At 44.5% G+C, this 26,603-nt stretch overlaps 1 protein-coding gene and 1 pseudogene across 1 annotated transcript in view; one reads left to right on the top strand and one right to left on the bottom strand.

Annotated features, from left to right (window-relative positions):
- The window catches only part of CLSTN2 (calsyntenin 2), a 741,013-nt gene that overhangs the window by 59,981 nt on the left and 654,429 nt on the right, over window positions 1-26,603 (bottom strand). The gene's annotated exons all lie outside the window — the stretch shown is intronic.
- LOC146066093 (U2 spliceosomal RNA) lies at window positions 12,958-13,069 on the top strand (annotated as a pseudogene).

The following is a 26,603-nucleotide window of genomic DNA, read 5'->3' as shown; positions in this document are numbered from 1 at the left end:
CCACTCCCCGCAGCAGTGTGAAGGCAGCGTGTCCACTTCCTGTCTGATCCCGTTCCTTGAGCTGGCTAAGAGGCGCTGCATCTGCAGATCTGTTATTCTCCAGTCTCTAGGTACCAAGCCTAATGAAATTGAATCTTCAAAAATAAATTCTAAAGGCCTAGCTATTTCTGAGCTCAGCACCATTAGAACTATAGGGAGAATGCCATCTGGCCCAAGAGATTAATTTATTTTGATTTTGAATATGGACTTCTTCCTCAGTTAAACAAAGTGACATTATCATTTCTATTGCTTTGTAATATTCCCACCAATTTGTTCCTCTCTAGCAAACACTGATAAAAAGAAAGCATTCAATTCCTCTGCTTTTCCTTTCTCATCATTAATCAATCCAGCTACCTTACAGTACTTCTTTTGGCACCTATATTTTCTCTTTTAATCTTTTTCCATTGTTTATCCTCCTATCCATTGCAATTTGCTTGTTGTTTTCCATTTTAGCAGCTGATTTTTTTGTTGTTGCATGATTACATTCCTTGTAATTGCACTTCCCTTTTTGTATTGTGGTTTTTCTTGACATCTTCCCTTTATCACTACATTTATGTCAGAAGAGACAAAAGGTAGAATATTGTCCCTCATTCAGATTGACACGCTTGCATGCGAATTTGCATTTATCTACAGAATGAAACCATTGCGATGCGCAACATACGCAATGAGCATGTGCAAGGTGCCACCGACCTATTCACAAGCACCCTACAGAGCAGCTTTAGCCTTGCGAACGAATGTATGGAAAGTAGGCGTAATGTGGGCGTTTGTATGGGTGCGTCCAGAATAATGAGCAAAACTGGGCGTATACCTGGGTGTACACATGGGCGTTGATTACAAGTGCTGGGGTTTGGCTTTGCATGTGTGCAAGAGCACTTGTACGCCTCAACCTTAAAAACATACACAAGGAAAAAGCAGATTTTAAGTTTCGCAGCCCATCCATATACCGGCTCAACATTCCCAACCTCAATCAACATGTACTAAATGGCTAAATCAATCTCACCTGCACACCATCTACACCCATACATCCCTCAATTTGTTAGGCAATTAACTCACAACAACAACTCAATGCATACCCACGGCAAACACATTTGTGTAGGGATGTGCATGCAAACTTTTGTTGTGTTTGCAAACGAATGATTTTGCAACCACAATAGGCGTGATTATGCCGGGTGCGTGCATGTGTATTAATCTTGTAAGGATGCTTGCGAATGTACATGTGAGCGACTGAATCTGAATGAGGGCCATAGTGTAATATAACACAATTTATTATACACAGAACAAACAACAAATATGTAGAACTGACATAAATAAATTTACATGCATATGAATGCAATAATTTAAACTGGGTTTCTTATCCATAAAGGTTTTCCAGATTCTGTAGTTAAAATGAGCCAATCGGTTTCGGGATACAGCACCCTGGTCTACTATTCCCTTGTAATCTGGTTCCTCTGTTCGCTGGTTGTATCATGTAATGTTAGCACCCCTGCTAGCAGCAAGGGCACATCGCACACATTTTTATGAAATGTACACATTTTTTTGCTTGCTTTGTGTATGCATAAATGTGTTATCATATTAAACTATATTCCACATTTTGTCTCTTCCAACATATATGTGGAGATAAAAGGAAACGGTGAAGAAGAACCACAATACGGAAAGGGGAGAACAATTCTAAGTCTTTTTTTTACCCTATTTTCCCAGTGTCAGTGCACTTTTCTGATTCACCTTATAAATTACATTATTATACTTGTTGAGCTGGATGGGTTTTCATGAGTGTAGAGATGAAACAAGTCAATAATTCTACATTCAATGTTAGGGGGTCAGAGGGGTTGTCTGTAAGGGGCAGTAAATCAATAAATCTACATAAAATGCTGCCAAACTAAAAAAGTTAGCTGTAGTGATACAGGGTGGTTGAAAGGGAGGGTGGCACTGGGGAGATAGAGGACTAGTGAGAAGAAAGGAATGATACTAGTGAGATGCAGGGGGAATGACAGTAGTAAAAAGCAGTAGAGAGGGCAATGGAAATATGCAGGGGGATGATGTTGGTGAGATGGCATTGGTGAGAAGCAGGAAGAATAATACTGGTGAGATGGCACCAAGACTGAGTGGGATGACATTATTGAGATGCGCGAGGGATGGCTGTGATGAGATGCAGGGGGGAGCACTGGTGAGTAGCAGGGGACAGGTGATGTTAGTGAGAGTGATATATTGGGAGAATAACCATGGTGAGAAACAGTGGGTGGATTATGTTAATGATAGTGATATATGGGTGGGGGAGCAATGGTGCCAGTGGGAAGCAGGAAAGGTGGCACTTGTATAGGGAATGGTACTGGTGAGCAGGGCTGTCGAGAGGGGAAAGCGGGTACTAATTTCCGGGACCCGGGCTTATTGGAGAGGCCTGGCGGGGGCCCTGATCCGGCCCCACCCTTTACCTCTACCTCCCCTACAGCATGTGCTATGCTGACAGCAGGCTCAGCATGGGCGTCTCACTGACAGCGTGAGAGCTCATGTTGAGCCTGCTGACCCGTAGGTGTGTGTGCTGCTGCTGGGACGATGCAACAATAACACTCACCCCTCAACATTAAAGTGTTTTTTCACCCCCCCTAAATGTTTTGGGGGAATGGCCTAATCATGGGAGGTGGCCACAGTATGACCCTGTGATACTGGATTGACGCCAGGGGTTGTCTAGCTGACCTCAATGCACTCTTTTATGCTCCATCATCATGAATAAGTCACGTCCACAATTTGTATGTCTACCTTTTGCTTGTGGACCTATTCACCTCACCCGCACATAATAGTGAAGAAAATGCATGATAAACTAGTGTGGGTATGGGGGTGGAGGACCCAAAGCATACTGTTGCACAGAGGAGGATTTAGATCTCATGGGGCCCTTAGCAAGATACCTGTTCAGGGCCCTCCTCCCACAAACAATCCATAGCACTATACTTTTAAAGATTGGAACACTCTTTTGCTCGCCAGTAGCCCTCATCCCCCTGCGTTGAAGAATGGCCTACCATATTCGCAAATGGTGAGAGCAGTGCAAATATGCAGAGAGCCATCTAGAATGCACGCGGAATTGGATGTTATCATTGATAAATTCCGGCAGAGGGGTTATCCGTATAAAAAACTGCTCATAGCAAAAAAAGAGCACTGCAACTTAAGACAACAGATCGCTTACAACGTACAGTTAAGAAACTGGATCAAGACTTCCCCTTTATCTCCAAATATGATCCTCCAGCACTATGGTGCCTTGACATCGCCATTGCGTAAAAATCTGAATCAGTTTCTAGATCTTTTGAAAGTAGGCTAAATACCTGGGTCACATGTAAAGTAAACTGACTGCTTACATACAGAGGATGACACCATTTTGTGTGTCCAAACATTTTTTATCCTATCAAAGTAGATCAAAAGGACTTTCAGGATGTGGGCAGGTCCATGTGATGTCATGATGTCACACAGTACTCATGCAATGCTCCTCTATGAGCGTTTTGGATGGCCAGGATATACTTATGCTGCCCTGCTGGGCCCAAGGCAGTCACCTAGGTTGGCTTGTGGCCAATCCGCCTCTGCTAATGCACCTGGGGCTGGACCCATCACTCACTTGCTCCGCCACTGGTACAGCTTTATTAAGACACTGCAATTTACATTTCAGTTTGATATAAGTCTCTCAGCATATTTTATTGTTTCTGCGCCATCTGTAGAGCAATAGGTTTTACTGACTGTTTTCTAGCAGTGTCAGGAAAATGCAGTCATGCGGGCGTTTGAAGCGAAGTCATGTGCCGAGTAAGTCGTGTGTCGAGTAAGTTCTGGGCAATAAGGCATAGGGCGGTATTCAATGAGCCTGATTCGCCATGTTTTTATGGCGAATTTGTGCTGTTTGGCGAATTTTTGACAAAAACGGTGAATCACCCTATTCAATGACCACATGGCGAATACATTTGAAGATTTTTTTCGCCATGATTCACCGAGTAGCAATCGCTATCTTTTTATAGAGAAGTGGAATGTGAACTTTTAAAATAAAGTGTTTTGTTTTTTACATTTGGTGTCAAAAAATCAGGAATTTTATTCTAAAGAGGGGCATGCTATTTTTATTCATGTGCTGTAAACACATGAATATATATTTAATCAGCCAGCAGGGGGCGCCGGAGCCGAGCCGCTCATTACATATTCATATATTCACTGCACCCGATCGTTACGATTGGGTATAGTGAATATATGGTCCCCTGCTGGCACCCCCGGGGGGCAGCCTGTGCTGCCTGGCACCCGGGGAGCCCACCTCCCCCCCCACAAACGTTCTGGGGCAGGCAGAGAGACTTCCATCTCTCTGCCTGCCACCGTCCTCAGGCTCCCTGCGGCATTCGCCGCAGGAGCTCATATTCACCAGTCAGGGGCAGCGAGCCCCTGACACGTTGAATACCGGAGCCGGCGAGGCTCCGGAACGTGGCGAATGTGCAGCGAATCCTAAAAAGGATTCGCTGCACCTCGCAGGTATTCTCATTGAATACCACCTATAGACTTAATACAGGGGAAAATCATTAGTTGGTGAGGAGCTTACTAATGGTTTTGTAGCTATTCACAGGCCTGCATTATTTCACAAGCTAAGCAATTTGCACGCTTGCATGGGATGGGCTTTCATTCTAGCGAAGTGGCGTATACTCCAAAAACTACCAGCTGTGAGATCAGGTCTGAATCAGGCCCACTGTTGGCACTACCCTGGACAGAACAAGCCCGGATTGGGAAGAACACTTTAAGCTCTAGAATGGCAGAGTTTTCTGCAGGGAGCAGGTCCGGCATTCCGGGATCAGGACCATTCCGGTTTTTACTCATTCCCTGGGAGGAGCTGGCTAGTATCACAGCCAGATTTAACCACATATATATGAACCATATGGTTCATGTAGGCATTATACAATAGGTGATGCAATGGAAGCACCGTGCTGTTTCTTTAAAACACTTGTACCATGGATTAATTCACATGCACCAATATATCTCCTGTACCTCTTAGGCCTCCACCTGTCCTGCTCTTCCATTGATAGTAGGTGTCCCCCAACATTTTATTCTTGCCTCTCTTCTTCTCTATCTCTATATGTCCTCTCTGGGTGAACTTGTTTGTTCACTTAACTTCCACTATCACCTCTATGCTGATAATACTAAAATCTACAGCTCCTTTCCTGATCTCTCTCCCTCCATCCTCACTCATGACTCCTACTGTCTCTCTGCTATCTACTCCTGGATGACCCAGCGCTTTTTTAGACTTAAAATATCAAAGACTAAGCTGACCCCTTCCCACCCTCCTGCATAAAACCTGACCATCTCTCATCCTAACCTGTTTATGCTCACTTCTTCCCCTTCTGTGTCACCCCGTCTGTCTAACCCTCTCCTTTTAGAATGTAAGCTCTCACGAGCAGGGCCCTCTCTCCTTATGTGCCTTTCTTAGAATATATAAACTTCTGACATCCTGATAATTGCTTCAGTGTCCTGTCCCCTGATGCAACTATCCGTATTAACCACGTACTTGTCCTAAACTGTCTTGTGATGTAATTTGATATGTGTTTTTGCTCATAACTATGCTCTGTAAAGCGCTGCGGAATCTGTGTGCGCTATATAAGAAACTGTTAATAAATAAATAATATATATATAATTTGTTTAACATACAAAGCACATTATGAAGTAAATATAATAAAAATAATGGGTGACCACCAGTTGATTGACAGTCCACTATTATGTCTATAGAATATTTGATGGTAGGGTTACTTTCCAGTATACTGGACAAATGCAGAGTTTAGAAAGTGATGCCGCTGGTATCTGCTGTGGTGCTGCCAAACACCGCCAATCCGGACCCCACAGCAGGGGTCCGGATTGGCGGTGTTGGTTGAAGGTGAATATAAAGATGTAGTGGTGGGTCAAAGCAGCATGACACGTTTGCAGTGCCACTCAATGTTGTTCCACAGGCATGCTGGGCACAGCGTCTATCACCCGCTGCATCTCGGCTAGTTTATCCTATATTTCAGTTGCTCTGTGTTGTTCCCATAGGGGCACAAGACAAAGTTAAAATTATTGGGCGTATAGACACCAAAACGCCAGACTCCCGCAGCTAAATTGAATTCAATTAATCTGTTATATTGATAGAAATTCCTTCTGTTTTATTTTTCAATACATAATATATGTTTATAATAAGTGCCTGAGTATAATTTTTTTGATTATACAATAGGTACCTCACCTCATCGCACATCATCGAATATGTGAGCCAGATCAATTGTGTGAAAACCAGATTGATCATTCATGATCATGGTTGAACTGGCTGAAATGTGGTCAAACCTGTTCAACTTTCTAGATTTGTTAAATCCTAGAAATTCCTGTAACCTTTTGTATCAATCTATCAAACATGTTCTATAATCGGTCTGCAGCCATTTTCAGTTTCTTTGTCTAAGAGTATTAAATCATGCAAATTGCATTTAAACAATACTTCATTTTATGAGAGGGTATGATATATTGTATTATGGACTAGCCATATACAGGGCATACTAAAGTCAACTCTGCGAGTTTCCCAGAGAATATTTGTTACGAATACAATAAGTGAGCTTTGCAGAGCAGTGTAAGAAATGGAGCATACGCTATACAGATCCTTATTGCTTTGTACAATATTTAAATACGGAGAATTAAGAAGCACCGCTTGGAGTATAGAAATCTCTAGGGACCCTTTTCCTTCGCAGCAGCAAAATCTAAAACTACAGTAAGTAAAAATAATGAAATTATTCACAAGAACTCGATCTGGACAGCAGCCAATGACAGTGCCTTAGGCACCGATTTGAGCAGTCCATTGGCCTGTACAACTGTATACATGTGTTCAACATACAGCATGTTAAAGCTAAGGGCAAACATTTGTTCCCAAATGATCAGCCCCAACCTGAAGGGATTTATGTGTCATTTACTCTAGATATATAGCTGCAAATTGCTCTCTGAATAATCCGATTGTCTTTGGGCGATATTTTGAATAATCCCAGTGGAGGGGAGGTTACAAACATCAAAACAACACAACTATTGGGGGCACTCAGGGAAGCATATGCTGCAGCACTTTACAGAGTATAGAACATTCGCTGACCATCAAATGATGTGGAAGGCCCATGCACATGAGAGTATTCTTAGATGTGCGTCGACATTCGTGAGGAAGTGGGTGGGCCACTGACATAACATGATGTCAACTGCCCGCACCTGGCACCAACATCACCGGGTGATTACCATGGGAACGCCCAGCATTTTCATGGGAACTCCCATGAAACACTGGGCGTTCCCATGGGTGTGCCTATCTGCCGCCACCCCAGACCCCCCACCGTCAATCTTGTGTGTGTGCACCAGGTGAGCATCCTGTTCGCCGTGGTCACACACACCCGACATTTGCACAAAAATGTGCCTGTGAATGCGCATATGCCCACCATCGATCCCCTTGCGAACGAAAGGGTCCGAAACGGACCAGAATAACCCTCAGTGTCTCGACACACAACTCTTTTGGTTTTCAGTCAAGTCTGTGCACATGCAGTCAGTGCAGACTGCTATCAATGCTGGAGTTCATTGACCTCTGGGAGTGGGTGAACAAGGCAGGGAACTCTATTTGGTGCTCACTCCCCAAATTGAGCGAATGTTTTGGTGGCATTGAGGGAGAGGAAGCAGTGAATTCTAGTGATATTCTAAAAATGACAGGTTTATGTAAGTTACTGAATGTAAGAGTGTAGAAACTGAAGTGTGATGGGCAGTCATCACAACTGATAAACATTGCCGACAGTGAAAGTGAGATGGGGAGGGGTTGAGACACTAGAATTAATCAAGACAATGAACTCATATTAACCCTTTTAAGTCCAATGTCTAGTCAGGCTCAGCAGTCCTAGCGCTAGTAGCAGATCCAATGGTGAGCCACTTGAAAATAAGAACATTAACATTGTTCAACATTCAATGTAGACCATTTTTGAATAATAAAAAAAAATTACAATTAATTTAAACATTTAAACCAGACTTTTTGCTCTGTTCCAGTTGTGTTCATATCTCAGTATATACTGTAGCTGCATTTGTCTCATTCCCTTTCAGGTGTTACAACTGTTTCTTTGAGCTAAGGGAGGTCCTCTTTGTTAATTAGCTATAAATTGAATTAACAAAGAGGACCTCCCCAGTTTAGACTTTAGACTGTTAATTATAGTTCTTTAGATAAAGAGGACTCACAGGTGAATATCTGGGACAACTGCAGAAACATATTGCTCCATCGTGGGCAAGTAATTTTTTAGATTAAACCATCATTTTTTGTGTTGATTAACATGAGGCTGTATTTATGATCACCATTACCCACTTGCTGAAGAGAAGATGTATTTTGGTTATGTTGCTGTTTTGAACCTGTTTTTGAATTCCTACTGTCAGGGCTAGATCTCCCATTAGCCAGCTTTGGGCAGCTGCTTAGGGGCTCCAGAATCTTGGGGGCTCCCCTGAGTCTATGACAAAATTAAGGATCACTTTGAGAGAGGCATCATTGTTGAACTTAATGCAAAAGGCAGGTGTTGAATTTCTGGGATGCAGTTACAATCCCGGCGGTCGGGATCCCAGTGTTCAGAATCCCGACGCCGGAATCCCGACCGCCGAAATGCCGACACATTCTCCCTCCGTGGGTGTTCACGACACCCCTGGAGGGAGAATAAATTAGTGTGCCGAGCGTAGCGAGGCACCGGCCCCGCTGCGTCCCCCCCTTGTCGGCATTTCGGCTGCCGGGATCCCGACCGCCGGGATTCAATACTGAATCCCAATTTCTAAGAGGCCACCTAAACACTGTCATCTGAGGTTCTGGAAAGTTGGTATTGGTCCAGTGTGGTGGTGTGGGGACCAGTATGCTGATGTTTTGCCTGGGGTACTGAAAAAACTTGCACTGGCTATGGCTTCTGTATTCGGGCACTGGCAAGGATCAAGACAATGGATTTGTATATTTTTATTGTACTGAATTAAACAAAATATAATAATGCAGAATGTCTATCGCGGAAAATAAAACCAATACAGTACAAATACATTTCTCAATAGTTTATTTGACAACATACTGTAGGACTAATAAAGAAGGATGCGAATATAGGTTAATCAGCCTACTATGTAATAAGTGCATGCAGGAAATAAGTGAAAATTATAAGAAATAATCAGAGGCCAGGGCACTGATACATCATTGCTCATATCACAATGATAAACATTTGGTGGACAGTTGATAGGTCGACCACTATTGGTCGATAGTCAAAAGGTCGACACATGAAAAAAGTTAACAATGCCTTAGGTTGACGGTCAAAAGATCAACACAGGCAATAGGTCAACATGGGAAAGGCCGACATGAATAAGGTTGGCATGAGTTTTTAAAAAATGTTTTCAAAAAAGGAGGTTGTGCATACTTTACTGTCCAAGAGGGCATAGAGCGAGATTATATTAGTGTGCCGAGCGTAGTGCGGCACCGTGCCAAACTCGCCATTCGAGGGGAAAGGGTACACTTATACGGTTGGTGCATGCGCAAACCCCAACCATCGTAGCAGGGGAGGGAGGGACAGGGGCAGACGGGTGTCCGTTGAGACCGACATATTTGTGAAGGCAGGATAGGTCATTTGATGGGGGTAGGTATTTGCCGGGGGTGGCATCACATGGACTCGGCAAGCTGTGCGCTTCGCAGCTTACCGAGTCAATTAGAATCACCCCTATTGTCCTTGAAGAGTCCAGAAGGCATGAATAGCAGATAGCCTATTATCATTGGCCAGTACTGGTTTCCACTTTCACCATGCAATGAAATAATTGGTGCATATCTGGATACATTTCAGAATCAACCAAATTGTTTCACCAAGCAACAATAACCCAACTGAAGACAAGCGTTTCAATCTTACTATATAATGCTGCAGAGCAGCAGTGTGCCACAATACGCTATAGGCTTTAACTGCATTGTCAATTGTGTCTATTGTGTTATATATAATATGTGAATTATCTTCAATGAAACATTACTTTACATGATACAATGGAAATACAAACTATTAAGTCTCTAACCCCCTGCTGATTATACTGTATATAATGTTGAGGCCAAGCTGCTAGAAATGTCCACATCTTACAGAACATATTATTGTGCATAGCATTGATAAAATCCTGAAAGGTCCACCACCTATTGTTCCGGCCACTTTCCGTAGAGCATCATCTTGTGACTGGCAGGCTAACTACAAAGAAAAGGCATTTAAATACAGTTAGTATGAACTGAACACAATAAACCAGTGGATATTGGAAGTATCCATGGAAATACTGTGATTATGGGTTTTACAGACTTCTTTTTCCAATCTCACTTGTGCCGACGCACTAAAAGTACCTTATGGGTGCATGATGTAACATATTTATAAAAAGCCTTTTAGAACATAGAATTGAAAAAGTGTGATGTATGTATTAACCTCTTATATCCAAGGCCACATGCTTACTTTACAATTTATTGCATACGGCCAGGGAAACTTTACAAAATTCTTTCTCGCCATTATATACAGTAGAAACAGATATAAAGAAAAAATAAATATGATTCAGTATTTATATTGTCTCACTACCCAATGTGGTTAAAAGATATCGCTCAAAAAGGCCCTTCCCTGTAGGTTTCTTTTATTGTGAAGGAAACACCTATTGTATGTGTTTAGAACCAGCTGAGAGCAGAGTCATCAGCTGTGCATTAAAAATATGATGCACTTTTCTTTATGTAGCATTTTAAATCACTATGACTCCCATCCTTCTGCCACACTCCTGGAATTCATTTCACGTCCCCTGTAACGCAACATACTGTACATCCTTGGGCACAGGTCCCCTATAATTTACCACACACCCATAACGACACACAAATACAGATCGAGTATCCGTTATCTGGAAAACCTGAAAACCGTAATATTCACCCCCTCCGCACCATTTTTCCATACTCACCAGTTCCCCCGACGTCCATGGTGGCTATCGGGTTTATTTTGCCATGGTAGCCACCGGCATGCATTGCGGTTGTTCGCCAGTGACACCATGATGTCACCAGCTCACTCATGCAATGCATCCTTGGGACCGGGGACCGTCTCACGCGCACGCGTGTCCCAATCCTTCGGTAGCGGGGCAGCGGCATCCTGCCTGTCTCCGCTTCAGGGAGACGGGCATGGTTAGGGGGGGTCGGGGTGGCGAGGGGGACTGGCGGCGGTGATGGAGAGGACCCAGGGGGAGCTCCATTGCCATGGGGTGTGCGAGCGTCTCATGCACGCGCGCGGCACCTGGCGGGAGCTGGCGGCAACATTTTTGCCAGCCCCTGCCTGGATGAGCCAGGCTCCATCTGTACTTCATTCTTTGGTTCAGTAATGTTGTAAAGTACACATTATACAAACTTTCCGTGTAGCAGGCTGTGGTGTTTCATACACGGTTATGAAGACAATGAAGAATTTTTTTTCTGGTTACTTGTTATTCAAAAAGTTATTAAAGCAAAAAATAGAGAAATTAAAGTAAACTATTTCTGCTAGTTATGATGATGATCAAGTATTACCTTGGGGCTATTCATCATTGTGCCCAGGTGGCCACAAATTATTACGTATCCAACTCGTTTACCTGTGAAGGTATCCGCGTCCCCTCGCGGGGCTCGCTGCGCTCGCCACGCTTCGGGCTCGGTGCGCTCGCCACGCTTCGGGCTCGGTGGCTCGCTGCGCTCGCCACACTATTCTATTCTCAACTCCACGCCGACGTGGATAGTAGGGCATGAAAAGGTCGGAGGACGCGTACCGCCGCCCCTCGCGGGCTCGCTGCGCTCGCCACGCTTCGGGTTGGCGTGGATCGTGGGGTGGCGTTAAAAATTTGGGGGGACATTTAAGTGTTAATTGTGCCTATTTGGGCTCTGTAGCCCATTTCACATTGATTCCTATGGCCAAATCGCGGCCATTGAAGCATTGAATGTAAAATCGCGGTCAATCATCCTTTTTAACATTGTTCCCTATGGGAAAATCGCGGTCATCGCGGGCACCCGTTTTTATGTACCCGCGATTTACCCGCGATGCCCGCGATGACCGCGATTTTTTACTCCCGACGCCCGCAGTTAGAATCTAACTGCGGGCGCCCTTCTAGGTAAAGAGTACCTATTGTTTATATGTTATGTGATTTGTTGAAAAAATCAATTTCAACTTTAAAATAAAAAAAATTACATTGTTTAATGTCAAACGGTTTTCCACTAAATTATTTTGCAGCTCGCCCCACAGAGTTTTACTGTCTTACAATTATAAAGGTATTATAAAGATGAAGTTCTCATTTGATTGATAGGGATTATGAAGCTAATATTCAAAATCCATCCAGTTTTCACAATTCAACTAAAAACATAACAGATCAAAATAAGAGCCAGATTACATAAAAATTTAATTTACAAAAATAAAACAATGTATAAACATCTAATGAAATCATGTATTTGAAATATCTTCCAAGAAATTTAATTATTAACAGGTATTTATATTGCACAGGAAAAAAATATATAGCTGATTTGTAACTAGAGTAATTAAGTCTGATGCAGAAGTGGACATACGTTGCGCCACTGTACATACCCTATCTTTGAATATTCTTTGCGCAAATGTAACAATTTTGGGATCACCTGCGGTGAAGATTGGGTTTGTCTATGCCATCACTTACAATGTGATCCAACTTTTTAAACATGCTAAAGATGTTTTTGAGCAGCGGTTCTCAACCTGTGGGTCCTGACCTCAACGTGTGTCACGACCTTCTCAGTATGGGTGTCACTACTCCATGTTGCTGGCCATCAGGCTGATGACTTTTCTAATCTCAGTTAGTGATTCAAGGACTCTGAGAAATCTGTTGAGTTGTCTGTTATTTTAGACTCCTCCCATCATTTTGTGGCTCCACAATGCTGCCATGTACAGTATATGCCGTCTGCTGACGATCGCTTCTCGGCCTTTTGGCTAAGATCAAGTGTACAGTAGTATCTGTTCTTATCAGTTTATTCTGAGAGGCAGCTCTGCTCCTTGTTTCTTGGACAGACAACGGTCCTTCTCAGGGCTACCTCTGCCAGTCCGAGAAGAGCGAAAGAGCGAAGACGTCGAGACTGCAAGGAGGAGAAAACATTGCCAGAAGAGGGAGAAGCCGGAGAAGACTGAGGCTCAGACTTGCTCTGCTCTGCCCTCTGAAGCGACTGCCGACCCCTCCTCCTCTCGACGCCGAGGAAGAAGATTCGCCCCGACCGCGAGGAGAAGAGGACTTCACGTGAAGAGGATTGCAATGCACTCTAGCCACCTGGGAGAGGCAGACTTTTCTGCTCTGCCCTCTGCAGCCTCCACCGCTCCAGAGCCGTAGCCGAGGGTCAGACTTTCTGCTCTGCCCTCCGAAGCTCTGCAACGCACCCCAGCCTCCGTGGAGGGTTAGACTTGCTTTGCTCTGCCCTCTGAAGTCGTGCATCGCTCTCTAGCCTCCTTGGAGGGTTAGACTTGTGTTGCTCTGCCCTCTGAAGCGACCTCTTCATCTCCTCCTCTCGACGCCGAAGAAGACCCTTTGCCTCGACTTCAGCTGCCCCGAGAAGCCGGAAGGATGGCCACTGCCTCCACTTCGGCCCCCCTCGCTGGAAGGAAGCCCGGGAAGAAGGGTAAGTCACCGGCCGAATGTCCGACCAGATTGGCCGGCCCTAGCTCCACTGCCCCTTCTGCGACACTACCACCGGTGCCCGTCCAGGACCACTCCAAAGGCGTTCCAGCCCTGGAGCCCTGGATGAGGCAGACCGTGGTGATGAAGCTAAAGGAGGTAGATGGACAGGTGCTGGACATGACGGTTGAGTACTTCGGCAAGAAGATGGTCCTGGAGCAAGGATTCTCTGCACCTGAAATGCTCAGCGTCCAGAGCTTCTTCAGAGGCATCTTCTACGCCACCTTTGCCTCCATCGCAATCTGCAAGAGGTATTGGGAAGCGGTGAAAGCGGCGAAGCCTGAGTCCCCTCTCTCTCGCTTTGTGGGCAACTGCCCTATCCAAAGAGAGCAGAGGCGGGTGATGGGTTCAATGCGAAGCCCACACACAAATGTCAAGGACATCGTCACGTTTCTCCGCAGATCCTGCACCGTCATAAAGGACCCCACAAGGATCCTTTACGAGAATGGACTCTGCATTGGAAAGTGGTCGGTGATTGTCAGGCTGCACAAGGACACTTCGTGCCCAGATGGAGTCAAGCACCTCAGACCGTGCTTCTCCCTGGGGGGAACTGCAGGACTTATCCACTACATGGACCAGCCACGCACTTGTCGTAAGTGTGATGGAAAGGACAACTGTGATGGGAAGGAATGCAAGGTCCTGGCTTGCAGGATTTGTCGACTGGCCAGCCACGAGACAAAGGACTGCCCCACGAAGAAGACCTGCAACCTGTGCGGCTCAGTGGATCATGTCTACAAGGATTGTCCAAGTAGAGCAAGATCCTACGTCGCAGCAGCATCGGGTGTGATCGTCCCTCCCAAGGTGCCACCCACACCTGTGCAGAGGAAGAAGGTCCAGCAAAAGCAAGGTGGTAAGAAACCTTCCCCCACCATTCCTAACCCTCCTCCCCTCCCTCCCTCTGTGACAGCTACTCCCATCCCAGCTGCTCGCACCACCCCTCCTCCCTCACCCTCCCGACCTGTGATCCAACCCACCCTTCCTCCCACCACCCCCTCTCGCCCCCTCCCTGTCCCTCTCCTCTCCGAGGAAGAGTTTCCACCACTTGCCCACGCAAGAAATGTACAGCTGAGAAGGAAGAGGAAGGAGTTGGACAGCCCAACTGCCGACCCATAACCTTCTAAGAAAGCAGCAGTGGAATCGGTCGAGCCAGTCCAGGGCTCCCTCACCCTCGAGGAGGAGATGGAGGCCTATGTAGAGGTCTTGGAGGAGAGCGGAGTACCTGAGCTCAACAGCCTGTGTGAGATCGATAAAATACTTGACTGCATCCAGACACCCCAACAGGGAGATCCAGTTGCAGATCCTGATGAAACGCCTCCCGATGGGAGTGGTAATGTAAACGTACAATGACCCTGCCTTTTTCTCTTAACAAATGGTAGCTTTTAATCTTTTTACCATTAATGTAAGGAGCATTAAGGATAAGAACAGACGTCAATCTATTTTTACCTTTCTTGACATTCAGAAATGTGATGTGTATATGTTGCAGGAATGCTCTCTCCCTTTCTCCAGTTCCTATAGGCATCTGGCCCGGCAGTGGTCCCATGGTCCATCCTACTGGTCCGGTGGAGGTGAGTGCAAGTCTGCAGGGGTAGCCATTCTGATTAGGGGTAGCCTCTTCACGTTGGATTCTGTTCAGGAGTTTGTCTGCGGCAGGCTGCTTGTCGTAGATGGCTCCTGGGCAGGCAAGCCCATCAGGCTAATCTGCGTGTATGCTTCACCTTTTAAGAATGAGCGTTTGTAATTATTCCAGACCCTGCGGACCCAGCTCGACACCACCAGGGCTGTAGTGATGGCCGGGGACTTCAACTGCCCAATCGAAGGGGACGGCCGAAGCACCTGCAACTCTGCGAAGCTGGACATCACGTCCAACCTGCTCAGGGAAATGGTGGCCGAAGCATCACTGCGGGATGCTGTGGGCTCCATGGTGGCTGGCTCCGTGAATTTCACGTGGAGCCGCCCCGATGGCTCACTGCATTCTCGCATTGACTTTGTTTTCACATCCCGGGCAGTGCAGCAGATAAGGCATTCTATGGTTCCCTGCTTCTTCTCTGACCACAGGGCCATTCTCTTCCAAGGGGTTCTGGGTCATGGTTTTCCATCTGGCCCAGGTTCCTGGAAGTTGAACTGTGCCCTACTGGAAAGGGAGGAAGTACTGGCTGAGCTTAAGGATGCCTACATCACATGGAAGAATGACAAATGTTACTTTGACTGTATGTCTGATTGGTGGGAATATGCCAAATCTAACATCCGCAGTTTCTTTCAGGTCAAAGGGCGTATCCAGGCATGCGACCGTAAGAGGAACCTCAGAAAACTGCAGCGTGAGCTCCAGTCCTTGGTGGACCTCCAGCGGTGCGGCTGGGATGTGAAGGACGACCTGGACGAGACCAAAAAGAGCCTGAAAAGGCACTTTGAGGAGGAGTCCAGACGTATCGTCTTCCGTTCCAAGGTGGATAATCTGGAGAAGGGTGAGAAGTGTTCTTCTTTCTTTTTCAGGAAACTCCACTCTGGCCATACGCCCCTGACCGAGCTGCGTGATGAGAATGGCATCCCCAGACAGAGGAAGGAGGGCATGATGAAAGTCGTTCGCCACTACTACAGCGACCTCTACTCCCTTAAGACTACAGACACCGATGAGGCGGATAAGTTCCTGTCAGGTATCACTAACTCTATTGATCCTGCAGGTAAATTAGCCATGGACGCTCCCTTGGCGTTGGAGAAGGTGCTCTCTGCCGCTAAATCCTTTAGGCAGGGCAGGACTCCAGGCAGTGATGGTCTCCAAGCAGAGCTTTATGTTGCGCTGTGGGATCTCATTGGCCCGGACCTGCTCAAGCTGTACGAGGAGATGGTGGTGGAGGGCAAAATGTGACCTGAAAAATTGGCATCCCATCTCTCTTCTGAACGTGGACTACAAAATCCTCGCCAAGGTACTGGCCAACCAGCTGAAGGCTGTCATTGGGCAGATCGTTCATCCAGACCAAACCTGCGCCATTCCCAGCCGCAGAATCGCAGACAGCCTTGCCCTCCTCAGAGACACGGTCCATTACGTGAAACACCATAATGTGTGCACAGCCCTGATCAGTCTTGATCAGGAAAAGGCCTTTGACCGTGTCTCCCATAAGCTGATGGGCATGGTACTGCGTAAATTTGGTCTTGGTGAGCTATTTTGTTCGTATGTTAACCTGATGTACCTTGACATTTACAGCTCGGTGTTGGTGAACGGCTGGAAGACTGACCCCTTCTCGGTTATTTCTGGGGTCAGACAAGGCTGCCCTCTTTCACCTCTTGTTTTTGTTTGTGTTATAGAGCTCTTTGCTGTATCCATCAGGCAAAATCAAGAGATCAGAGGGATCACCTCACCGGGACCAGACCACCCAGAGGCCAAGTGTTCGCTGTACATGGATGATGTCACTGTGTTCTGCGAAGACCAGAGATCGGTGACGGCCCTCGTCCAGACCTGCGAAGACTTCGGCCGTGCTTCAGGAGCAAGGGTCAACCTTGGGAAGTCAGAGGCTATGCTCTTCGGAAAGTGGCACCTGTCGTCCTCCACTCCATTTCCATTCAAGGTAAAGCCAGACCTCATCAAGATCCTTGGTGTCTGGTTCGGAGGAGATTGAGCGGCCCTGAAGTGCTGGGATGAAAGACTGGCTACGATGCGTCAAAAAATGGGATTGTGGAGTCTCAGAGACCTTACCATCGAAGGGAAAACACTTGTGCTGCGGAATGAGATCCTTCCCGTTCTTTAGTACACTGCCCAGGCCTGGCCACCTCTGGCGGCGATCTGCAAGGCCATCACACGGGCTGTTTTCCACTTCATCTGGGGCTCCAAAATGGACAGAGTCAAGCAGATTGTTATGTACAAAGATCCCCTCAAAGGTGGCAAAGGCATTCCAGACATTCCAACTATGCTGAGAGCCTTCTTTGCATGTAACTGTATCTGCAGAACTTTGATAGACAATTGTGCCGGCTCTGCGGGGAACTCCATGTCCCGCTTCTTCCTCCTACCAATGTGGAGGACCCTTAAATGGGACAAGTGGGACAGCTCCATCCCTTACAACTGGACTACTCCATGTGTCCAAGTTTGTGAGGGAGCACCAACTGGAGGGATTGAAACCCAACTTGTGGAAACCTAAAACGGTCCACAAGCTCATCAGAGCCAAAGACGTCATGGAAGCGATTTCAGGGCTCCCTTCAGCAACTGCCAAGTTTGTCTGGGAGTATGTGGCCTCCAAAAGGCTCACAAATAGACACAAAGACATGTCATGGATGGCCATTCAGGGGGGCTTGCCTCACTGGTCATTCATGCACTCCTGAAACTTGTGTAGGTATAGACATTGTCCCTGGTGCTTTGTGCATGAAGAAACCTCCATGCACATCTTCTGGGACTGCACCTACGCACAGTTGTTGTTGGATGCCCTAGAGACTGAATTCAAGGACTCCGTGCCCAGGAACTGTCTTTTATACCTTTCAGTACTGTATGGACTATTCCCGGGCACCCACACATATGGGGCAACCAAGGAAGCCTGGCGCCTTATAATTTGTGTTAAGGATGCTTTGTGGTTTGCCAGAAATCGTCTCATATTGCGGAGGGAGAGAATGTTCAGGACTGCTGCAGGCTGGTTCACAGCCTGCTCAGAGACTATTCCATTCGGGATAGCCCTGAGGAAGAAGAGGACTAAACCCCTTTTCTTCTGGTCCTTTCCCCTTGTTTGGACTGTTTTATAAGACTTTGGGACCGTGGCACCTTCCCCCTCACTTTACAATGTCTGTTGTTTTGTTGATGTATTTCTATTTATTGCCCTCCCCTTATATGTGTCTGTCTGGTCAATAAAGCTTGTGATTCCTCCTCCCTCACCCCCTACCCTCCACACCCATAGACTTGTATACTGTTGTGTAAATGTTACCGTTAGAATGCATAGTATAGTATATAGTGTGAGTTTATCTTGTACTGTATTTTATAACATGTACTATACTGTTTGCATGTGTACTGCGTTTTGGCTGTGCTGCGACATGGTATATGTGTGATATTTCTTATCGATTGTTTTTTGCATTCTTTATGTACAATAAAGACCTGCTTTTTCAATCAAAAAATATGCCGTCTGCTGACTATGCATGTGATGTGATGATCATCTGCAGTAACTTGCTGGGGTCCTGTAATTATTTTTATTGTCTGATGGGGTCCCAGAGCGAAAAAGTTTGAGGACCCCTGTTTTAGAGCATCCAACATGACTTCTTCCACCTAATACTAGGCCTCTCCTAAAGTTCAAACTTACCTTTCTACTGTCATTCTTTGGGCTGAATTAAATAAATGGTAATGTTAGAGGATCTGCATTAATTTTGTTGGGCTTCATTTATTATAGCTCTTCTCAGTATATAAAATGCAGCAAAGGAGAAACAGTGGTTTCGCAACAACATTGAAAGGAGATAAGAGAAAGCCGTAGAGTTCTCTTTGATCCATTGCTAGGGGCATTAGCATTTTCCACTCAACCTCCACATTCAGATCAAACACCAGATTCTGCTGTGAAGGTATCAGCTGAGCTCTAACAGCCGGCTTCAGAACTTGTCACCCACTACCCTTGGTGGCTATGCATAAAAAGATTGTGCGGTAATGTATTAATCCTGGTTTAGACCAAAATGTCAATCCTGTAATCCAAAAATAGAATCCACTTTATAGAAAAGCTCTGTACACAAATAAGTTACTGTCCTAAAATAAAGCTGTAGAACGATACAATTAACTCTTAACAAATGCTACTCTATACCGGACTGCTATTATGTAGAACAGATACGTCTGTGCTGCTACTGCTCTCTGGTTTTACACAGTAAAGAAACGCAAACATGTATTGTATGCAGAATTGGAAGTGTAGTGAAAGTACAGTGCTGTTTCAGTAAGGATCAGGAAAAATACAGGGCCCATGTATTTTCTAGTATTGTGTACTCCTATACAAGAGACGGCCACTTACAATATTAAGGGTTCTTTACTAGTGAATCAAACGTTGGATATAAATAAAGCAATGGGTAGTAGTACAAAAGTGCAGTCCCTACAGCACTTTTAGGGGCTAATTCGAACATTATCGCACATCTTCAAATGTGCACGGCCAGCACTAAAGTTATGCAGCTTTAAATTATTTTCTAATGTAATTCTATTTTTTCAGGAGTAAATATAATAAAAACTAACTAAAAAGATTTTTTTTGTGTCAACTGAAAGCTGAACGCCAGTTCAAGGTTATAACAGACAAAGCTATACATTACATATAAACTACAGCGAAAGCAAATAAAGACTAGAACATTGTGTATAGTACTGTAGTTAGGTAAGCGTCTAGGTGTACTATCTTGTATTAAAACATAGTAGCAAAGTAACATAGTAATTAAGGCTGAAAAAAGACGTTAGTCCATCGACTTCACTTGAGAAAGGAATTGTGCCTGTTGTAAGCACATTTTTCATCAACATAACAGGAAAAGGTCTGGCAATATATGTTTATATATTATTTATTATTAAAAGTATAACATCAATTTTTGTTTTTTCAAAGTTTGCACCCAGTGCCTTATAAAAACGGTAAACAATATACATGCATAAAATATTCTCACATTCCATTTACATCATATTTCATCAATGCTTATATCCACATCCTTTTATTCTATACAATTCTAGTATATTCTACATAACTTACTTATTTACCCGATCCCAACCCCCCCCCCCCCCCGAGTGCCCCCCCAAGTGGGATTCGTCCTTATGCGTCACTCTCTTTTCTATTTCTCTCTCTCCTTATTATTTTTTCCTTCTATCCAATCCTGCTCTTTGATAATGGCTTCCGGGTTTCCCTCGGCATAGAGTTACTAAGTTGTATATGTGCTTTGTGTAGTTGTGTAAACTTATTTTCTTTCCTATATACATCTATTCATTTAGGGTCCCTCACCTGTCCCCCATCTGGTGACATTATCATGTGGTCCTTTATTACTATATCTCTCTAGTGTGTATGTGCAATATGTACTTTTGTGTGTGTCACCCACCATGTATTTATTACTTAAGGGTCCCCCGTCTATCCCACCTTCACTGGAGGTTTCCTGGATCCTTTCAATTAGTGTAAACCTTACTATGTATGTGCTTGTATACTTATATGTGCTTTTCTCCACTCTTATAGTGCTTAGAGGTCACCCATCTGTCCCACACTTGGTGAAACTTTCCTATGTTATTCCGCTTAATATACATGTATCTTTCGTGATTTATTGTGTTGTTTACTAGGTTCACCCAGTGTTTAAGGCTGGGGCTCTCCTTTGCCAGCCATTTTCTGACTATTAAGACCTTCACCAAGGTCAGTAATTTTTCAGCGAGTGCTTGGTCGTCTTTAGATAATCCCTGCTGGGGCATTATATTCAGTAGGCCGGTTTTCCCATTTAATTCAAAGTTCCTAACCCCTAGCTGTTTTACTACTTGTCCCACCTTCTCCCATAGCTTTTGTACCCTGGGGCATAGCCATATCATATGGATATATGTGCCAGTTGCTCCCCTGCACTTCGGGCACACGTCACTCTTTGGGGGGTGTTGTGTGAAATAGGGTGGCCCTAAAAGAGGCACCTATATGCACACTTCCTGGCGCTCGGCAATTCAAGTATTTCTATTTTAGATAAATCAAAAGATGGTATATGAGGAAATCCTACAGCTGCAGCATACACTCCCGTGAGCCCGTCAGGCGCACAGAAAGAGAAGAAATGGATGGGGGGGGGGGGGGTAGGAGTGAATTGTGCTGCTGATTATAGATACTTATATACTAAGTGGCTGTATAAAGACAAATGCAGGACACACTGTAGCTTTTTTATATATAAATCTTTATCTAGAAAAAACACATAAAGTTACAACAAACATATACAGTAATAAATATAAAATATGACGTAATATGAGTTGGGATCCCAAGACAGCTAGTTTAGCTTTGATAATTTCACAGCAAGATATACTTATAGGCTCAGCAAATAAAATGTAGCTTAGAGCTGACGGTATTTTGCAGGTAGTGGTTGCAGCAGCAAAAATACTAAATATAAGTCCGGTTTTAAGTAGGACTGGACAGTCAAAAATATATGTACAGTATTTGGCAGTCAAATATATTGTATGCTCACCAGAATGGTAGTTGGTAAATCTTTGATGCAAGCGGTCTCAATTGATGTAGTTAGGAAGCCCCTCAGATGGAATAACTACTCCTCTCGGCAGCACGTCGGTAGAGACACCCCGCAGTGTGGGGTGCAATCACCGTTCAATCTGCGGTGTTAAGGAGTGATTTTGGAGGGTGATGTACCGTCCTGCAATGAACCCCGATCTCCTCTGTATGATGTAGTTAGGCTGTGCGCAGCTGATGGCCGGCAGCTCAGGATGGAGGTGAGCCGCACTTCAGCTGGGGGAGAATGGAAGCACAGTCGGCGGTTGTCCCAGGGGAGAGGGGGGAAGAATGTACGCTCCAATAAAGCCGGAGGAACGGGGCTTGAAGCAGTTTGGAGCGGCTAAGTGCCGTTGATGTATGCACAGGATTTGTGCTGCTGGCTGGATACACGCGAGGTGGCTAATTGCCGGTGATGTTATACGGCTGGCACTTCCTCCGTGAAACTTTGCTGCGGTGTAGCTGGTTGGATCACCTGCTCAGGTACAAGAGTAGTAACGTGTCAACGCGTTTCGTCCCCTGTTGTATGTTGGGAACTTTCTTGAAAAATCCTGTGCATACATCAACGGCACTTAGCCGCTTCAAACTGCTTCAAGCCCCGTTCCTCCGGCTTTATTGGAGCGTACATTCTTCCCCCCTCTCCCCTGGGACAACCGCCGACTGTGCTTCCATTCTCCCCCAGCTGAAGTGCGGCTCACCTCCATCCTGAGCTGCCGGCCATCAGCTGCGCACAGCCTAACTACATCATACAGAGGAGATCGGGGTTCATTGCAGGACGGTACATCACCCTCCAAAATCACTCCTTAACACCGCAGATTGAACGGTGATTGCACCCCACACTGCGGGGTGTCTCTACCGGCGTGCTGCCGAGAGGAGTAGTTATTCCATCTGAGGGGCTTCCTAACTACATCAATTGAGACCGCTTGCATCAAAGATTTACCAACTACCATTCTGGTGAGCATACAATATATTTGACTGCCAAATACTGTACATATATTTTTGACTGGCCAGTCCTACTTAAAACCGGACTTATATTTAGTATTTTTGCTGCTGCAACCACTACCTGCAAAATACCGTCAGCTCTAAGCTACATTTTATTTGCTGAGCCTATAAGTATATCTTGCTGTGAAATTATCAAAGCTAAACTAGCTGTCTTGGGATCCCAACTCATATTACGTCATATTTTATATTTATTACTGTATATGTTTGTTGTAACTTTATGTGTTTTTTCTAGATAAAGATTTATATATAAAAAAGCTACAGTGTGTCCTACATTTGTCTTTATACAGCCACTTAGTATATAAGTATCTATAATCAGCAGCGCAATTCACTCCTACCCCCCCCCCCCCATCCATTTCTTCTCTTTCTGTGCGCCTGACGGGCTCACGGGAGTGTACACGTCACTCTTTGTTGCATCATACTGTTTTAGTTTTACCGGGGTCACATATACCCTATGCAGTATAAACAACTGTATTTGTTGATACCTTATAGAGGCAGTTGCCCTGGATGGAGATGACAACGCTCTAGACCATTCCTCTTCCGATATTTCCCCTATGTCTAGCCCCCATTCCCTCTTACTTTTTTCTACCTGTTTATTCTCAAATTGGTTTACTAATACCTTATATATCGTTGATACCCTTACTTCTCTTTCATTACCCAATAGTTGTTTGATTGGGGATTCCTGTATATCAAGATCCTTCTTACCATATGTTGTATTTAGACTGTGTCTTAACTGGAGATACCGGAAAAACATTTTCTTATCTACCTGATACTCTACTGTTAATTGTTCAAATGTTTTAATGATTCCCCTTTCATACATCTGCCCTATACTTATTATGCCAAATTTCCCACAGCATGCCCTGATTTCAGTGTTTCTTATACCACTGTCCCTCCTATTTTTACTCGCCCATATTGGGACTTCAGGATCCACACCCTTATATTTCATTATCTTGTTACCATAGTCCCAGCATTTTTTAGCTTGTTTAATTAACGGGGCCTTAATCCTCCTTCCTCTTTCTTCTACAAGGATTTGTTTGGGGGTATACCCTTTCTTTTCTTGGTTCACCATTCTTTTAATGTTATCCTCACAGTCCCCCTTTATCCATCCCTTCAATTGCCATAGTTGTGAGGCTATATAGTATAATTTAAAATGGGGGAGTCCAAGTCCTCTTAAAACTTTATAAAAAAAAAAAAACCTTCTAAAGAGGAGTGGAGGTGTAGCTTGTAGCAACCAATCATATTATGGTAATGTTATAAGTACATGATAGCTTAAATCTATAGGCCACACCTCCACCCATTCACTTTAAAAGGTTTGATATTCCCTTCCTAATATGCTATTAGAAGAATATTATATAATAGATTAAATTGACCCATGACAGATTCATATTGAGACTATACTAAATGTAAGTGGTCACAATTTGTTTGTAATTGGGCTACTTTTGTAACCAACCTTTTACAGCTGAATGACCAATCCAATTGGAATTAAAGCAGCATTTGTATACCAAGTTATGTATTCCCAGTAAGAAATAAAATAAAGAATCCCAGTGTAAAAAAAAAAAAAGGATAACATCAAAAAAAGGGTATTTTACAAATACTTTTGATAGGCTAGGCCTAGAATACCAATTCCAAAGAGATCTATCCCGAATAGAGTATCGTACCAGATCTTCCCACTGTTTAGAATTAGATTTTTTAATTCATAAATTGGATTCTGGATTGAAAAAATAAAACATTTAAGGAGGTATTCAATCCCTGGTCATGACTGTCGGTGGGTCCCGACAGCCGTGACCCTGGCCCATTTTTGTTTTGCTCGACTGTAAATCACCAGGCGGGATTCAATTGTCGAAAAGAGAGCGTGTCCACATAAACGGATTGTCGAGATCCAGATGGCGTGATCACGACAATTCATGGCCGTTCTCGGCAAAACGGACCCGACAGCTTTTTAAGTTGGGTCCGTTCTGTTGATCTGCCTCTTCAATGCTGTTGGTCAAGTCAGCATGGAATAGGCATCTGCCGCTATTTCCCCCGTCGGACATAGTGGCGGCGATTGAATACCCCCCTTAAACTGTATTTATCAGTTTCAAACCAAATACATAATCTTATTCTGAATCAAAACTCTTCAATGTGGTGTTGTCAATATCAAAACCAAAAGAAAATGATACATTAAAACCAAAACACAGGGATCCATGCACATCTCAATCAGCAATGATGGCACACAAAGCAATAATATAATACAAACAACTACAAATACAGTACCTCCACACCTGGACAATTTTCTGGACAACAACACATATTGACCCTTATTCTGTTTGACTCGCTTGGGCATGTATTCGTACGCAGAGCGTTTCTTAGCTCACTGCGCAAGGTATCACTCACAAAGCGCATGTGCAGGTTTGGACAGCCCTGCAAGCTTGTGACTTTCAGAGTAGAAAAGGCCCAGTAAACGAACTCATATAGAGTAGGTGTAATGTGGGTGTATTATTGGGTGGGGCCACAAAACTGGGCGGCAACCGGGGCGTATACAAGGGTGGTGACTATAGGTGTGGGGCGGTGGCTTCGTTCCACTGTGCGAGCTCTCGGGCGATTTGAGCTCAAAATCAATCACTCTGTAAAAGTCTCACGCCTCACAGGCCAGACACTTCTAGGACCCGCATTTGCACGGGCGATCAACACACACAATTGATAAACTACATGCACCTGCACCCAATACACACCCGTGCAGCATACAATTTTCTCTCATTAATTAACTAACTACATGCCAGCCACACGGGAAGCACACTTTTCAACTTCAACCATTTGCAGGTCTCTGCATTTATATCTCTTATATAGTTCTTAATTTGTAGTGTAATTGTGGAAGGCAATTAGTTAATTAGTTAATAAATTTCAATAAACACCATCATTTCATTGGTTAATGGGAGGACAATGACTTCCGAGCGAATATGTGCTGTGGCATGTGAAACACCCACAGAGCCTGTTTGCTCGGCCGGCCGCTCAGCCGCATGTTGGATGGCGGAGCTGACAGGCCAAGCTCTGTGTGGACATGTTGCCGTATGTGCAGTCGAATGCCACTCTCCTTTGCCTTCAGCTGTGAATGACTGAGTTTGGCCGCCTTTATGGGCGTGCTTTCGATGTCTGTGTCCATGTGCGGTGCATACGCTAGGCTACGTGCGCATGTGTGGCCAAATGAATTAACTGGAAAAAGTGCCATAATGGAAATAATTCTTAAATTCGTTGCTAAGCAAATTCTGACCATTAGTGTAAGAAAAAAAGATGGAGAAAAATTGTACTTGAAAAAAAAAATCAGAATTACTCAAATAACTTAAAAGACCATGTGTAAAGCATTGTTTAAATGGGTATGGGGCATAGGGTCAACAGAACACAAACATTAGGTCGACATGGAAAAGGTCAACATGTGCTTTTTGTGTCTATCGACTCCAGTCGACATGGACACTGTATAAGTGTACACCATCCCCTTGCTTGGCTCGCCATTGGCAAGGTGCCTCTCTAAGCTCATCACACTATTATATTCTCTCAGTCTATGCCCACTTGGATAACAAATGAGGAAAAAACACCTTTAAAAATAAAATAAAAAATTAAAGACTCATGTCAACCTTTTCCATGTCGACCTAATGACCATGTCAACCTTTTTCATGTAACGGCCTAGTGACTGTGGACCTATAGCGGTCAATCTAGTGACTGTCGACCTAATGCTTTTATGCCTAATGATCGCATCCTATCAAACATATATTAATAACTAAA

The sequence above is a fragment of the Crinia signifera genome, chromosome 3, assembly GCF_055691185.1.
Source record: "Crinia signifera chromosome 3, ASM5569118v1, whole genome shotgun sequence".
NCBI classification, from domain to species: Eukaryota; Metazoa; Chordata; class Amphibia; order Anura; family Myobatrachidae; genus Crinia; species Crinia signifera.
This window is presented reverse-complemented; position numbering and strand designations above follow the sequence as displayed.